This window comes from Paroedura picta, chromosome 3, assembly GCF_049243985.1.
Source record: "Paroedura picta isolate Pp20150507F chromosome 3, Ppicta_v3.0, whole genome shotgun sequence".
NCBI lineage: Eukaryota > Metazoa > Chordata > Lepidosauria > Squamata > Gekkonidae > Paroedura > Paroedura picta.
Window position 1 is genome coordinate 66,253,517 of NC_135371.1, and position 16,824 is coordinate 66,270,340.

At 47.6% G+C, this 16,824-nt stretch overlaps 1 long non-coding RNA gene across 1 annotated transcript; it reads right to left on the bottom strand.

Annotated features, from left to right (window-relative positions):
• Positions 1–6,307: 6,307 nt before the first annotated feature.
• On the bottom strand, positions 6,308–11,348 carry LOC143832183 (uncharacterized). The gene is made up of 2 exons (XR_013229123.1): positions 10,801–11,348; positions 6,308–7,050 (listed from the first exon to the last, which is right to left on the bottom strand). It is a non-coding gene; the product is annotated as an uncharacterized LOC143832183 (long non-coding RNA).
• Positions 11,349–16,824: the final 5,476 nt, after the last annotated feature.

Here is a 16,824-nt window from a genome sequence, read left to right on the forward strand (position 1 = left end):
AATTAATTTCAGGACTCGGGGACGGAAGTTTGAGTCCCCAAAACAACCGCTACGAAGGGATTGGAAGCTTGCGTTGATTGACAACCTGAAGAATTGGGGGAAACCTGCAGATTGTCTGCGCTTCCAGTTTCTCTGCCACCTCATCGGGAGGCAAAAAATCAGAACAAGACAGCACAATAACGCGGGAGGGGTCTCCTATCAGGAAGTGTGCAAACACACGGTTGTCCTCCTCTATATGGAAATGGTCTTATTAATGCATTTTATCATTACAATCGCCCTGTGAGCAGAGACCAAATGGTGGTTGGGTAAGGTAGATAACTACATTTCCTGCTGGCCAGCTGTACAGGACAGAACCACCACAAGGTAACCTAAAATGGTTAGATAAATCAGATGTCTTAATAAAAAAGGAACACAATTCTTTAAATTCATGTTTTGTTTGTAAACAGTTTACACCAATGAATGGATAGGGCACTGCAAGCTGCTTTGTGTTTCCTGGAGTCCTCCTTATCTACCAACCAGACAAAAATTGGCAGCTCATGGGACAGAGCTAGACACAAGACTGGGAGGTGGTAGGGGTATTGTCAGGGAAGTATGCTTTCATTTCAGATCTTCACCACAATTGTTTATAACTTAACCTTTCTTCCTCTCCTCCCCTAAACATTCTTTTCATGTACAAGTAGAATTAAGGGGCAAGTGGCTTCTTACAACATGGCATGGAAGAATTGAACCCGCAAGAGAAAAATTGCAGTTGAAGAGAAGAATTGGAGGCCAACAAGTTGTGTCATTGTTTAAAAAAGAAGCTCAAACCCCTAGCATTTAAGTAGTATTTTAAACCTGAGGAAGACTGAATGATAATACTTCAGCTAAAGTGAGGTTTTTTATTGTGCTGTTTGTCCTTGCTGTAGGAGTGTTAATGGTGAAGAAGCACTGCTGTCGGTGGGGTGACCCCCAAGTACCTTGGGATATCTGTAAAAAGATCTGCATGTGAAGTGGGGCCTCAGTAGGAAATGTGTGGGGCAGACAGAGAATGGGACTATAGCACTCCCAATAGGAAGGCTGCATTTAGAAGGTGATTCTTGCCTATTCTTCCTGATCTCTCCCCCCTTCCCCCCCCCTCCTTACCTTGCAGCCTGTGGCTTTGCTCTTCTGGCAGTGTCTCCCCTTTTCTCAGGCTGGTCCTGCTCTTCTAAGGGCAGAATGGGCCGGGGAAGATGGGCGGCAGCCCACCACTGCTTCGAAGCCCAGTTCTAAGCCTCACAGTTCTGCTGTGGCTACTGCTACCATCTGTTGCTGTGCTCCTTAAGGCAGGACAATGGACCCTTATCAATTCCATTTTAGGGAGCGCAACAGTAGATGTGTTCCACATCAACAAGATACAAGTGGGGAGGTACAACAAAGTTGCAGAGAGGGGGCATCCTATTTCCATTGGCTTCCCTTCCTGTCCCCCACACTGTCACTCATGCCCCCCTTGCTTTCCACCTCCCATCTGCATCCTTGCTAGATCCCCCTTTTTAACCCAGATCAGCTATCCTCTCTGCTGCTCTGAAGGGAAGGACAACAACAGTGGTGACAGCAGGACCTCCAGGCAGCAGCAATTATTGTTTGCCAGAGACCTATGGGAGGGAGATTCTGTTGCACAGACAGAAGGCAATGGTTGAAGGTGGCAGCAGCAGCTCCGCTTGTCTGAGCTTTGTAGGTGGGTAGCTGCAGTGGGTTCTGCCATAGCTGGGTCATTGTCACCTGAGGCAGAGCAAGTTACAACACCTGCTTCACCCTCCCAAGACTCTTCTCCACCTCTTGGCTGATCTCAGACACTATGCAGGATCAGCCTCAATTAGTATTTGGCTGGGAAGGTCACCTAGGTAGTCTAGGGTTGCTATGCATAGGCACGAAATGGCAAAACATGTTTAATGTTCCTTGCCTTGAAAACCCTACAGGGTTCCCAAGCTACAACTTTATTATTATTATTATTATTATTATTATTATTATTATTATCATCATCATCATTAATATCATTATTGGATTTATTTCCCACCATTCCCTGTAGGCTCATGGCGGGTAACAGTAGTCTTTGTCCCCATTAAAATACCCATTAAAACACATTAAAACAATCTCAACATGACGGAAAAAACACCCACTATTCCCACCCCCTGCTATCAGAGTGGCAGGAGGATGGGGAGGAGATATAACCTATTAGACCCAGGGGGTGGATGTTGGCTCTCATTCACTGACCCCGGCCTCAACCAAAAACCTGGTGGAAGTGCAGGCCCTGCAGAAAGCTGGTAAATCTCGCAGGGCCCGCAGCTCACCTGGGAGCTCATTCCAGCAGGTAGAGACCAGGACTGAAAAGGCCCTGGCCCTGGTCGAGGCCAGGCACGCTTCCCTAGGGCCGGGAACGACCAGGAAATTCTCTCCCACGGAGCGTAAGGACCTGCAGGGGGCATAGGGTGACAGGCGGTCCTTCAGGTATGTGGGTCCCAACCCGCGTAAGGCCTTGAAGGTCAAAAACAGAACCTTCAACCTGATCCGGACAGCAATTGGCAACTAGTGCAGCTGCCTCAGTACAGGCTGGATGTGGGCCCTCCAAGGTGTACCAGTGAGGACCCTAGCAACTGCGTTTTGCACTAGCTGAAGTTTCCAGATCAAGGACAGGGGAAGGCCAGCATAAAGCTAATTACAGAAATCCAGTCTGGAGGTGACTGTCGCATGGATCACTGTGGCCAAGTGGTCAGGGGACAGGTAGGGCGCTAGTAGTTGAGCCTGGTGAAGATGGAAAAATGCCTGGCCTGCTACTCTCTTGACCTGAGCCTCCATAGTCAGGGAGGCATCAATGGTCAGATCCAGATTCTTGGCCTGGAGCACAGTAGTAAGTTGCGCTCCTGCCAGGGTGGATAAGCGCACTGCCTGATCCCGGCCTCTGCCTCCCAGCTACAGGACCTCTGTCTTGGAGGGGTTGAGTTTCAGACGACTGCTCAAACCATTCGGTCACTGCTTTCAAACATCTGGCGAATGGTTCCGGGAGGGGGGGGGAGTCTGGGTAGCCATCCATGAGGGGATAGAGCTGGGTGTCATCAGTGTACTGGTGGCAACCCAGCCCGAAACTCTGTACCAGTTGAGCCAGAGGGCTCATAAAGATGTTAAACAATGTCAGGGAGAGGACTGCGCCCTGTGGGACCCTACAAGGGAGTCTATAGGGTCGCAAGAACTCTTTCCCCACCGCAACCCTCTGCATCCAGTTCTGGAGGAAGGAGCATATCCAGCGCAAGGCTGTGCTCCATATTCCCTTACTGGTGAGGCGGTGGATCAACAGTTCGTGATCCACGGTGTCAAAGGCTGCTGACAGGTCCAAAAGAACCAACATGGCTAACCCGCCTCTATCCAACTGGCAACGGAGATCATCCAGAAGGGGGACCAACACCGTCTCCACCCCGTGGCCAGGATGGAAGCCCGACTGATGTGGATCGAGTGTCGAAGTTTCCTCCAAGAACGCCTGGAGCTGGTCAGCCGCAGCCCTCTCCACCACCTTGCCCAGGAACGCCAGATGGGACACTGGGCGGTAGTTAGCAGGGTCCTGCGGGTCCAGCGTTGATTTTTTTCAAGAGAGGGCGAACAACTGCCTCCTTTAGCCGCTCAGGAAACTCCCCCGAACTCAGGAGTTGATGATGTCTCTGAGCTGGTCTCCTATCCCCTGGCCACCTCCCTTGAGGAGCCAAGAAGGGCAGGGGTCGAGGGGGCAGGTGGTCCCAGCAACTTGTCCACTTCGAAAAGGGAGAGCCACCCTAAGCCATCAAACCTCACTACCAAAGGCGGCCAACAGGTCTCCAGTTCATTTACTGTATTAATTGTAGCGGGAAGTTTGCGGTGGAGCGACAAGACTTTATCCGCAAAAAAGCTCGCGAATGCCTCGCAGCCTAGTGCCAATTGTCTAGTATTTTGGCGCCCCTCAAGGGCGGTAAGAGATCTAACTACCCTGAATAATTGGGCCGGGCGAGAGCTTGCAGATGTGATTTCCGTGGCTAAAAAACTCGTTTAGCCACTTTCACCACCATATACACCCTCTTACGCGTGCGATAGGATGTTCTCGTAGCTTCATCACAAGTCTTCCACCATACTCACTCCAGTCGTCCCTTTTCTTCTCCCGTGTACCAGGGGACCTGTTTGAATCGTGGACGTTTAGGGGCGATATTATTTATAGCGGCCGTGAGGCGAGACTGCCAGTCCTCCACCAAGGCCGCCAGTGAGTCACCAAGAAGCATCGGGGTGCATAGAGCATTCTGGAATCCAATAGGATCTGCGGGCAGGCAAAATTCTGCCTGCTGCCCAACTGCGGAAGGGGTGGTATCCTGATCTGAGACCATATGGCATAGTGGTCTGACCATGGCACAGCCAAGGCTGCATCCAGATCCACCTCTATCCCAGCACCGAAAATCAAGTCGAGTGTGTGGCCGGCATGATGGGTAGGGCCGGTAACAAATTGTGAGAGCCCCAGTGTTGCCATGGAAGACACCAGGTCTCTGCCAAGTCCTGAAGACGGCGTGTCTGCATGAATATTGAAGTCCCCCAGGATTAAAAGCCTGGGGAACTGCAACGCCCAGGTGGCTGCCACCTCCAGCAGGTGGGGCAGGGCATCTGGCGGCGCATTGGGTGGACGGTAAACCATCCAGATGGCCAAGCTCTCAACCACGTCCCATCCAATACCGACACACTCCACTCCCCCGATTTCCGGCCCCGGGAGAGCCTTGTAGGAGGAAGCCTCCTGGACCAAGATCGCCACCCCCCTCCCCTCTTGTGGGTCCAAGATTGGTGAAGGACCAAGTATCCTGGGGGGTACTTTCTACCACCACAATATATTCCCCACATTCCTATAAATTTGTTCAGGATACTAATTGTGTACCAAAATTAAGGATAGTTAAGTATATGAGGTATTTTAAATTTGCCATTACAAGACATGGTTATAGCTAGTCGAAGTTACAAAATTGCTGCAAAACTGGATCAACATACAAAGCCCTGCCTTGCTTTGGGCCCTCCTATCGAGAGGGCTGCCTGTTATCCTGTTCTGTTGCATCAGCTCCATTGGGCACACAGGCAAGGCCAACAACCACTCATACATGGGTTGTTGTGACCCTGCACTTTGGTCCAGGAGAGCTTTTCTATAGTAGAAATAGGGCTATAAGAATATGGCACTGTATCGTTTTGCTACATGTATTAGTACATGGCACCTAATTGTTTTCTATAGATATACCATTTTTTCATTATGCCACATTCTACATCACATGTTGGGATGAGAGAGATTCAGACACACACGCAGGTATCCGAGTGTAAGGCAAGTCTGCCAACATCACTTGCACATAACATGTATCCATGTATCTCTTTTGGCCTTCAGGCCGGTACTCAAACACAGAAGCTTCTTGCATTTAAGCGTACAAGCAGCTATTGTTCTTTGTGCTTTCTACTTGCATTGTGATAACAGCGTGTTCAGCAGTTCACTTTAGCAATACACACACACACACTAGGCCTGCACCACATTCCACCCTTTTTTATTTTTAATTTGTGAGGGGTAGCAACCTATGAACTTTTAGATCTAGGGGAGCATTGTCTGCGCCTCTTCCCCATCTGAGTCACTGTACCTCCTGTTCTGCCACCACAACACTGCTGCCTGCATACGGTGAGGTGGAGCAGCGCAAGATTTCTGTGCCAACAGAGTGGGTAAGCATTGGAACAAACAGCATGTACCTAGAATGGCAAAAAAGCCAAGACACACGAATTTAACTATGGTTCCGAATAAGCCAGTGGGCAACCAGCTTCAAAGTGAAGCCCACCATGTCGGAAGAACATCCTTGCGAATAGTGGCAGCCAAAGTGTGGAGAGAATCAATTTGTTTCTGCACAACATTTGAATTATCAGAAAGATTGAAGCAACACATATTTGCTACAGATTGGCAACCTTGATGATGCAGCAGGAGCAAATAATCAATGACGGCTCGATTATCTAGGATTGCATGTCTCAGTTCTTTTTGTTCTTCATTAAGTGCTGCTAGTGCTGTTGAAGTAGCGTTTATACTTTTGGCTAGGCTACAGGCAATAGCAACAGTCATTCCATGGTTAATAACTGCTAAACTTGGCACTCCCACTAGAGAGATGGCGAGAGCTACAGCTTCAGCCTTATTTAAAAGAGTTACATCTGAATTGCAAGATTCATCTAAAGAGGCCATGTCTCTGCGAACTCTCTGACTAGAAAACCATTCTTTGCGTGGTAACACAACTGATAAGCGACAAACAACACAATGAATCTGACACATTAGCTGGAATATAGTTAAAAGTACGTGATCCACATGTGAAAAACCATCCTGGAGGAAGAAATGTGTGAGCATAAGCAAATGAAACATTTGCAACTGAGGAACAATTAAGTACATTAGGACCAACTTTAAGAGTGGGGCTTCTTGTGATGTGATGTGCAATTAATGACATGTGCACAGGTAGTATTAGAAGCAACATGAGTATACAGAGAAAGAGAATCATCTTTGAGTGTGCATGAGTTTTTCCCCCAATCATACATCTGCCCATAACTGAATTTGTTAGCAGGTACTACTCCCTTCAACCAAGTCTCATTTAACAACGGATGCAGAGGAGTACAGACAGGAATTAAGCTTGTGGAGAGTAAATTGTGCAAGTTCATGGTGGATTGCAGACAAAAGGTGGATGCATTTACTTGCTGTGCCAGATGGGTCCAGAGATTAAACCTAAGGCGTTTGAGAAGTAGTTGCACTGGACTGGTGGATAGCAGCAGAAAGATTCCCAGCAGGAGGAGAAGTGACCTCATTATGCAAAGAGGGTGTGTGAGCAGAATTGGCAGTGATAGCCGCAGAAAGTGCAAGGAACATATTCTCTGGTGTCTCCTGGGCTCCGGTTTGTTGCAGAAGCTGGCGAGGTTGGAGAGTCGTTGCTTTGACAGGAACTGCTTTGTTGGTTGTTGGCACTCTGTGGTGTTGGAGAGAGATGTTCGGGAACTCCGGTACTGGGTTGGGCTGGCCTTGGTGCCAAGCCATGCGACCTATGGGCGACAAAAAGATACATACCCTCTCCCCCAGGTTAACAAAGGAGGTTAATATGTGGACCTGTCAGGTAAAAGACCATGGGCAGGGGTAGGACTGGGTATGCCCAAAAATGCCGGTCCAAGGCTGAAACAAGTGTTGCAGAGGAGCCAAGTGAGGTTGTCAAATTTAAATGATTATAAACAAAAAGAGCCTTGGAAACCAGATTAAAAGCCCATTGCTTGGTAGGGGGATGTCCACTCTTTTCTATTAATTTAGAAAGTAGGGATTTGAAGGAATGATTAGCGCGTTCTACTATGGCCTGACCTGTAGAGTTATAGGGCAAGCCATGAATGAGCTAAATGTCCCAGCATGAGCAAAAAGCAGCAAAAGCCTGTGAACAGTAAGAAGAACCGTTGTCAGTCTTGAGTTGAGCTGGCTGACCCAAGGCCACAAAAGAAGCCAGACAGTGAGATATGACATGATTAGTGGTTTCTCCACGCTGGGCAGTAACCCAAAGAGTGCCAGAATAGGTATCCACGCACACATGAAGATATTTCCAGGGATTTAAGCAAGGTTCCTGAGTAACATCCATTTGCAAGAGTTGGCAGGCCTCTAGCCCCCGTGGGTTCACACCCTCAGGAGCCAGAGGAGTGAGACCAGCACATTGAGAGCAGAAATGAACAATGTGATGTGCTTTATCAAGAGAAATGTTAAAATTCTTAGCAAGACTGCAACCATTCTGATGAAAAAATTGATGACTGCTAACTGCATCAGTGAAGGCCCCCCCAAGTAAGGGGGAGGCATGTGTAGCTTCATCTGACTTTGCATTCCCTTCAGTGAGAGGTCCAGGAAGAGAGGTATGACTACGAATGTGTGCTATAAAAAAAGCATGTTTTCGTGCCAATAGGAGTTCACGCAAAGTTAGAAAAACATAAAAGATTACAATCGAGAGATGGGGAGAGATAAGCATTGGATATGCCAGCCAGCAATCTTACTGTATATTGTGAATCGCTAATAATATTAAGAGAACAGAAAGGAAATGTTTGAAAAGCCAGGATTATGGCAGCCAACTCTGCTCGCTAGGCAGAGTTTTGGCCAGCTGTGTAAAGAGTTTGCCAAGTGCCTCTAGGAGTTTTAAAAACAATAGCACCTCTTGTTTTTCCTCCATCAGAAAAGACTGTAGGCGCTCCCTGTAAGGGAGTGAGAGACAGAAGACTTTGGAATTTTAAGGAAGAGTTAGCAAAGAGAATAAGACAAGGATCTTTGGGAAGATGAAAAGAGATCTGTCCCACAAAATCTGCCAAAGTACATTGTAGAAGAGAAGAATGCTGAAATGCTAGGGGGAAAGCATGTTTTGTCAAAGGAACAGACATTTTTACAAGGTCTGTAGCACCACAGATAAGAGCACGTTCACGACCATGGGAGATCAGATCAGGTACCAGGTCAGGGAGTGAAGTAAGACTGCCAGGAGGAGTGTGGGGTAGGAAAAACCATTCCAGAAAATACAAGCAATAGGTCTTTGTGTCAGTAGTCATAAGCAATTCATCAGGAAGAGATTTTTGTGACAGAATTAACAGTTGTAAACCTTGAAAATCTGGAGGAATTCGGTCTACAAACGTTTGACTAAGAATTAGTGACACTTGATTAAAAGCTTTGCAAGCCTCTGGAGATGGGACAATAATATCCCCTGGGGCTTTACCCTGCATAAGCAAATGAAACTAAGGACTTAGCAGGTCTGTGGATAATGGAAAAGATGAACGCAGCCAGTTAAGCGTTCCTAAAAGCTGTTATAGAGCAACTAAGGTTAGAGGTTTTGGCCATTGTAAAGAAGGAAGATGAGGAATAGCAGTTTGTGCTAAAAGACGTCTGCCAAGATAGAGAAATGGTTCAGCACACTGAATTTTTTCTGGGGCACCCAGAATTTTTTCTGGGGCAACGTGAAGACCAGAAATAGATAAAGTAGCAGTGAGATCTTGTAAGACCTGAGGACTAAGAAAAGAACCAGCCACCAAGATACCATCCATGAAATGATAAATTAATAGATCAGGATTAGATAAGCGAAAAGGTTTCAGAGCATGATCAACAAACATCTGACAAAGAGTGGGTGAATTGAGCATACCTTGAGGCAATACCTTCCACTGATAACATTTAGAAGGAGCTTGAAAATTAACAGATGGGATAGTAAAAGCAAAACGCTCTTATCAAGATAAAGAGGAATGGAAAAAAAACAATCTTTAACATCTACAATAAGAAGGTCATAACCAGAGGGAATGAAATTAGGATTAGGGGTACCACACTGTAATGGTCCCATAGGTTGAATACAAGCATTCACTGCACGAAGATCATGCAAAAAACACAATTTTCCACTTCTCTTTTTAATAACACTGGGGTGTTCCAGGGACTAGTGGAAGATTCTATATGCTCTAGAGCAAGTTGTTAAGCAACAAGAGTTTGTAAAGCAGTTAATTTATCCTGTGATAAAGGCCATTGATCAATCCATATTGGCTCATTCTGTAACCAAATAAGAGGGAGAGCAGATTTACTCATCCTCAAAAGTCAATTGAGCTCCTAATTTCCCTAATAAGTCTCTGCCTCTAGCTCTCGGCCTTCCACCAAAAATTTGTGCTTCGGCCGACGAGCTGAAATAGGAGTAGAGAAAGCAATCATTGGGCTGTGAGGCTCACACAAAGTAGAGAGAAAACAAATGAGATGTGCTGGACTTGTGTCAGAAGGAAGGGACTGTGGCATATTAACCCACAGCTGCATAGTAATTGGAGAATGCGTGCCTTCAGGAAGAACTAAAGGAACAACAAAAAGACATATTTGATGAGCTTCAGACCGAGGCAGGATGAGACCCTGATGACCAGGAGGCACTAGGAACTTAGAAAAAGAGGAGGTGGGTTTTCTTGAAAGAAGAACTTTTGGAAAAGCAGAAGTACAGGGGAGGCAAATTGCTCTGACCCATAAAGTTGATCAGAGGTGTAGACACCACCAGATGCAGCACCACGAGTAAGACATTCATTACTGCACTCACTGTCCCACACAACAAATTGTGCAGGTGTCATAAGCATTCTCATAGTCACTTTCCAATCTTCAGGAATCATGGCATTATTACGAGCAGTAGCCTCAAACATGCCTTGTACAAAAGAACTTTGAATTCCCATATCAATAATTGCCCTGCATAGTTCATGAAGAATTTTATAAGAAAGAGGTTGATATTCAACTATATTCTGTCCTTGAGCATTTTGTCTGAATTACAGGATAGTTTCTGGATCTGTAGTTTGAGAAAGTTCTTTTTGAAGAGCTTCCCTAGGAGAAATGCGATGAGGAACTGGAGAAAAAGCTTCCTTATCTGGAGGCACAGGAGGAGGAGGCGGGAGAGTGGGGGAAGACGGACTAACAGGCAAAGCAGACAAGGCAGGACAGAGTTGAGGAGCAATAGGAATGCAGTCTGAATTGTCTTTTAGCAGAAGAGAGGCAGAAGAAGAAACAGGACAGATACAATCAATAGCAAAATGACATTGATGCCAGGTGTGAAGAATCTGAACAGAGGCACGAGGTTCTTTGTGTAAAAGTTTCCCTATTTTTTCCCAGTCTTTGATCTTAAGTGAGCCCTTTTCCGGGTACCAGGGACATTGTCTATAAATAGTCTCCAGTAATTCTTGAATATCTCGGTCAGAGGTGGACCTGCCACCTTTCTGACACAGAAACCTTAACTCTCTAACATGTTCCTTCTGAGGTTGTGTTAGATTTGAACCCATACTCACCAATGAGAGGTCGTGAAGACGACAAAGTGCACTGTGGGGCCTGTTACAGGCGTTGATGAGTAGGTGATGGTCCCTGTTCAGGCGCCACTTGTCGGGATGAGAGAGATTCAGACACACACGCAGGTATCCAAGGCTCTTTTGGCCTTCAGGCCGGTACTCAAAACACAGAAGCTTCTTGCATTTAAGCGTACAAGCAGCTATTGTTCTTTGTGGTTTCTACTTGCATTGCGATAACAGCGTGTTCAGCAGTTCACTTTAGCAATTCACACACACACACACACTAGGCCTGCACCACAATCACACCTACAATACTATGCTCCGTCAGAGGTCAGTAATCCTGTTCTCCTACAGTGAGGCTGAACTAATCCAGGTGGGTACATCATGTCTCTGTTCACAAAGGTAAGGCAAATTGAAATGCAAATTTTTGCCAATTCTCCTTGAGTGACTTCTCCAGTCTGATTTGTCCAACTGCTCAGGTAGGACTAGAGCTTTGCTGAGTCTGAACAGACTTTTAGTTACAACCTACAGGAATTTAAAAAGAAAAGAAAATCCTTGAAGAGCCTTCCCACCAAAATCTTCAGGCCTCCATCATGGGGGGCATAGGAGCAAATATACGGAGAAGGGGTCAATGCAGCTGCAGAGACCGTTGAGGAGTGGTCAGGAGCCCCTGGCCTCGATTCCTCCAACATGGCTTGCAATCCAGAGAAGATGCCCAGCCTTCCCCCTCCAGTGCTCAGAAGGCAGGCCAGAAGATGAATTGGACTGGGGCAGGGAAAAGGAGTTGAGTGCTGCTGCAAGGTGGCCATTCCTCCAGCCCCACCATTCCGGGCAAGACTGCCAAGATGAAGGGGACAGACAGCAACCAGACAGCTGGTGGCAGCAAGTGTTCCAGATATCTAGAACTCCAGTTGCAGCCAGGAGCAGACTGAAAAACCTTCAGGGAGTTAAACCACTGCAAAGGGGTCAGTGTGGCTACAAAGACCCCTGAGGAATGGTCCGGAGCTCCAGTCCCTGACTCCTCCAACATGGCAGCAGCAGCCAGAAGACAACGACCAGCACTTGCCCTTCCAGTGCCCATATGGGAGAAGTGGACTGGGGCCAAGAAGAGGAGTACAGCAGCGCTGCAAGGCGGCTGCTGTTCTGGCCCCAGTGCTTGGAACAAATCCACCAAGATGAAGGGGATGGGTGGCTGCCTGCCTGCCAATGGCAGCGCACATTCTGGAGCTCCAGAAAAGCAGCTGCAGCCAGGAATAGACACCTGCAGTGAAGTGCTGAGCCACAGCACAGAGAACCGCACGTTGGAACATTGCGGGAGACTCCAGTGTCAGGAGACCCCAACTGTGAGCCCAGTCGCCTGCGGGTCTGCAGGGGGCAGCGGTGAAAGCGTCCCAGAGCTCTGGGACGAGGGCAATCCCTATGCAGCTGGCCCCAGCAGGGCTTGGAACCCCAAGATGATACTGGCCATGTGGCCTGGCAAGATGATGCCTGGCATGTTCCCCCACTCGAATGAGAGCTACAGGCTTGGAATACAAGGACTGGGACCCCTGGGATAACCACAGGGTGGTCTCTAGACCGTTCATGTCCCAGATGACCTCTTGGACCATGGGGTTTAATGAATGGAGGCCGCAAAAGAGACTTTGGGGAAAATCCTCCACTGGAGGAAACTCAGGCCTTTAGGCCAGGCCTCTTTATCCTACTTGGGAATATTTGGAGTCCTATACTTCCAGGGATTGCTTGCCCACCACAAGATACACAGGGGACCCAATCCAGAGGGGAAATCTGAGCTCTCCGACTCAGAAACCCCTAAGCAGGAGGAAGCCAAACATGGATCTAGCAGCAAGGGAGGTCCTACGCTAAGGGCTCATGCAGCCAGTGGCTATAGCGGCTTGGGACCGGGCACCGCTCTCCCTAATCAGAGAGAGTATAGGTGTAGATGTCATATCCAAAAGGGAAGTACAGACTCCTCCAGCAGTCTGTTCCGAACTGAGGATTTGGAGCACATTCTCACTATAAAGCTGCCTTGAACTATACAAGGGAGGTTCAGGACAAGCCAAGTTATGTAGCATCTGCCAATTTTGAAGCTAGGGTTTACGAAACCTATACCAGCACATGCACCACATCCATTCCCTGACCAATTGATGATGCCATTAAAGCTGAATGGACTTCCCTCACTTCCATAGCCACGATTCCTTATACCTTGACTTATGGGACCATGGATGAGTTCAAGGTTCCTCTAACTGATGTTCCTGTTGTCGCTTACACTCTGGAGCAGTCCTAAAATCCTCTGAAGGATACAGTGGACCGGACATATGAGAGCACACTCAAGAAGATGCACAAGGCTGCCTCCTTGGGCTGGGGGAGACACACAAAGGACATCAGAGGCTTTTGTGCTGAGAAGCACAGATCAGGATTTCCAGACAGACAACCACAAACATTCAAACAAGTCAGAGGCCAGCAGGCAAAGCAACAGGCTGCCTAATTGGGTGGGGGAGGTCATTTACGTATCTTTGGGGAGGCATGGAGCTGGTGTATCTCAGACCAGTGGAGCCAGCCATGATCAAGGAAAGATACCACATCGAGCTCATTTCTACTACACCCAGATACTTCAAATCCCCTCCAGCACTTAAGTTACCAACAGGGAACATCTGTTGGCTGAGGCTATCCACTATCTGGAACTCATAGGTACTATAGAAGACATACCTACAGACCAGCATTTTTCTGGGGTCTGTTTGGGGCTCTTCCATGTCCCCAAGGAGCATGGAGACAGGTGGGCAGTTCTGATTCTGAAGGGTCTCAATCTGTGGGTGAAAGGAAGACAATTCAGAATGGAATCTCTGCGACACATCTGGCAGTTTTTACAGGAAATAGGCATCCTTATGTCCCTGAACCTCAGGGTGGCATATTTGCAGCTCTCTGTATACATATTCCATGAAGTATTTTCACTTCTTCCACCAAGGGTGGTATGTCCAGTACAATGCCTTGGCCTTTGTCATATCTTCTGCCCATCGCATGGTCTCCAAGGTTCTGGTGACCCAGCTACGGCAATCAGGGCTACATGCTTATCTCTATTTAGACAATTTCCTTCTGTGCAAGAATGAGAAGATGGGAAGGTTGGCCACTCAACAGACGACAGCTTTCTTGCAGGATCATGGATCCTCTGTAAACATGGACAAGAGTCATCTACTTTGACAACAGACTTGACCTGTGACGGGACAGGATTTCTACCCACCTGATAACAGTGTTTTGCCCAGTAGACAAACAAGAAGTTTCCCACGCTGGCAGTGAGGGTCTGCATGAAAAGAAAGACCATACATGTCTGACAGCAGTACATGGCCCAATGATAGACATGGTCCTGTTTGACACATGACTGCCTCAGAGGACCCTACCTCCTTACCAGCGGTACAATAGAAGGAAATGGAGTTGAGAAGAAGAAAAAAAGGAGAGTACTGGTAATTGGAGACTCCCTGCTAAGAGGAATGGATCGCCATGTGGCTGGGCCCGACCCCCTAACCCAAGAGGTGTGTTGCTTGCCAGGGGCAAAAATTAAAGACGTTTCAGAACGGCTGCCCAAAATCCTCAAATCTACGGATCGCTACCCATTTGTGATGGTCCATGTGGGAACGAATGACATGTCTGTGAATACCATCACTCCTATTAAAAAAGACTATCAAGACCTGGAGAGGAAGCTCACGCAAATGGGGGCACAAGTGGTATTCTCTTCAAACTTGCCTGTCAAGGGAAGAGGAATGCGTCGGGAGAGGAAGATAATGGAGGTGAATCAGTGGCTGCGTAGTGGATGCTGGCAGGAGAGATTTGGTTTCTGGGACCATGGGATAGGCTTTCTTGAGGAAGGCCTACTAGCACCTGATGGACTGCACTTATCGAAGCTGGGGAAGAATGTGTTTGGCAGGAACCTGGGGAGATTCATCAGGAGGGAGAGCTTTAAACTGAAGCCACAAGGGGAAGGAGACAATCAACATAGGGAGTGTAAGGAAGGAGAACGATCTGGCAAGGCCAACTGGCAAGGCCAGCTCATAGGGAACCAAAAGTAAAAGGATTCAGATGTATTTATACTAACACCCGAAGCATGGGCAATAAGAAGGAAGAGCTGGAACTTGTCATGCTGATGGAAAGGTATGATCTAGTAGGCATCACAGAAACTTGGTGGAATGATTCTCATGACTGGAATGTAATGGTGGATGGATATGAACTGTTCAGAAAAAACAGAATAGATCGAAGAGGTGGAGGAGTGGCACTGTATGTGAGGAAAGGGCTTACCTGTCGGGAAATTCTAGTGAAGGAGAGCATATCTACAGTGGAAAGCATCTCGGTGAAAATAAGCGAGGGGAAAACAAACAGTGTGGTGGTTGGTGTCTGCTACTGACCGCCTGACCAACGAGAGGATGTGGATGCTGTACTTTTTAACATATTTATTAATGATCTAGATGAGGGGGTGGAGGGACAACTCATCAAGTTTGCAGATGACACCAAATTGGGAGGACTGGCAAATACTCCGGAAGATAGAGACAGAGTTCAACAAGATCTGAACACAATGGAAAAATGGGCAAATGAGAACAAGATGCAATTTAATAAAGATAAGTGCAAAGTTCTGCATCTGGGTCAGAAAAATGAAAAGCATGCCTACTGGATGGGGGATAAGCTTCTAGGTAACACTGTGTGTGAACGAGACCTTGGGTTACTTATGGATTGTAAACTAAACATGAGCAGGCAGTGTGATGCAGCGGTAAAAAAGCGAATGCCATTTTGGGCTGTATCAACAGGGGCATCACATCAAAATCACAAGATGTCGTAGTCCCATTGTATACAGCACTGGTCAGACCACACCTGGAGTACTGTGTACAGTTCTGGAGGCCTCACTTCAAGAAGGACGTAGATAAAATTGAAAGGGTACAGAGGAGAGCGACAAAGATGATCTGGGGCCAAGGGACCAAGCCCTATGAAGATAGGTTGAGGGACTTGGGAACGTTCAGCCTAGAGAAAAGGAGGTTGAGAGGGGACATGATAGCCCTCTTCAAGTATTTGAAAGGTTGTCACTTGGAGGAGGGCAGGATGCAGTTTCTGTTGGCTGCAGAGCAGAGGACACGCAGTAATGGGTTTAAGTACAACGATATAGGCTAGATATCAGGAAACATTTTTTCACAGTCAGAGTAGTTCAGCAGTGGAATAGGCTGCCTAAGGAGGTGGTGAACTCCCCCTCACTGGCAGTCTTCAAGCAAAGGTTGGATGCACACTTTTCTTGGATGCTTAGGGCTGATCCTGCGTAGAGCAGGGGGTTGGACTAGATGGCCTGTATGGCCCCTTCCAACTCTATGATTCTGATTCTAATATGAGCAGAAGGAACAGTACACTCCAGCTACTGGCCAGACTGTCGAGGAGCTTCGTTAATGGACATCTCACACACATCGCAGGAAAGGCATGGACCGTGCAACTTCAACAGGTCTTTGTAACAACCGATGCAGACTGGATTATGTGCCCACTGCCTGAGCCAGACAACATAGGGAAGCAGTCTCCCCAGGAAGCTAGACACGAGCTAGACCTATGGGAGACACACTTGGCCTGGTGGGCCGTTCTTCAAGCAGTGCATGGACATGTCATGGTGTGCACAGACAGCTAGGGCCTGCATCAACTGCCAAGAGCAGGAGAAAGACCCATTCGCTATATCTGGGAGCCAATCTCCTTCTCCAAAGGGCAGAGATGAGCTGGATCAGTCTAAAGATAGAACACCTGGCTGAGCTGTCAGGATCTAGACCCAGGAGAATGGAGCCTCTACCAGGTCTTGCCCAGGTTGCAAACAAATTCAGCATCCTGATAATGGGCCTGCTAACAACACAGAGACAACACGGTTCCTGTCTTGCTACTCCAACAAATAGACTGAGGGGCAAGGATGCACTCGCACACTAAAGGTGAAGTGGCCTGCAGTACGCCTTTATTCGAAGACAGAAAACAGACCTCAGGCCAATAACCGAAGAAGGGGAGTGGTGGCCCTTAATATGATCCCAGGAC